We start from the raw sequence: 882 nt of genomic DNA, 5'->3' as shown, positions 1-882 counted from the left end.
TTGTTAGACTTCCTGAATATTCTCATCTCTCATCATATCAGGGAAGTTCTCTTCCAACAAATCTTGGACAATTTTCTCAGTGGTTTTCTTTTTCTCTTCCTCTTCTGGAATTCTGATTACACCTAGGTTATTCCTTTTGATAGTATCCCACATGAACCTTAGGTTTCTTCATTTTGTTTTGATATTTTTTCTGACTGATCCCTTTCAAAAGAAGTATTCAGCTATTTGTCTTCAATTTCATTAATTCTGTCTTTCACTGATTTCATTCTACTCCTTTGCACTTGCAGTGTGTTATCTATTTCTGAAAATAGTATTAATCTTCTGGATTTCAATGTATAGATTTTGTATCATTTCTAATTTTGCATGAATTTTATCATTTTATTCTTGCATTTCCTTCCAAAATTCTTCTAGAGTTTTGTCTGTGTTTTCCCTAATTTTTTCAGTGTTTTCCATGATCTGTCTATCAATCCATTGAAGATACTTATGTACAATTCTTTTGAGTTTCATATCAGGGAGTTCCAATGCTGCTTCTTCCTTGGGAATGGGTTATGGATCTGTATCCTGCTCCCTCATTTCTACTGGCTTATCTTGCTTCTTTGTGACGGTGAGACTGTAATGGTCTGTTGTCTCCAAGACATTCTGATGCTGTATTTAGATATCTGTTAACTGTTTGTGAAAAGCAGTTAAGGGTGAGTTAGGCTTTTCTTGCTTGTTATTTGTCATTGGCCAGCTGGTGGAGAAGGAAGTGGTGGGTCTCAGTCAGTAAGTGGAGATGCAGGAAGTGTGGGTGTGGTTGCATTGTATGGGCACAGTTGCTGTCTCACACACAGACAAATGCAACAATTGAAAAACCATCAAAAAGTAAAAGCAAGAGGACGAAAA

Source organism: Orycteropus afer, unplaced genomic scaffold (assembly GCF_000298275.1).
Source record: "Orycteropus afer afer isolate SDZICR_OR568_19922 unplaced genomic scaffold, OryAfe1.0 scaffold01101, whole genome shotgun sequence".
Classification (NCBI taxonomy): domain Eukaryota; kingdom Metazoa; phylum Chordata; class Mammalia; order Tubulidentata; family Orycteropodidae; genus Orycteropus; species Orycteropus afer.
This window is presented reverse-complemented; position numbering follows the sequence as displayed.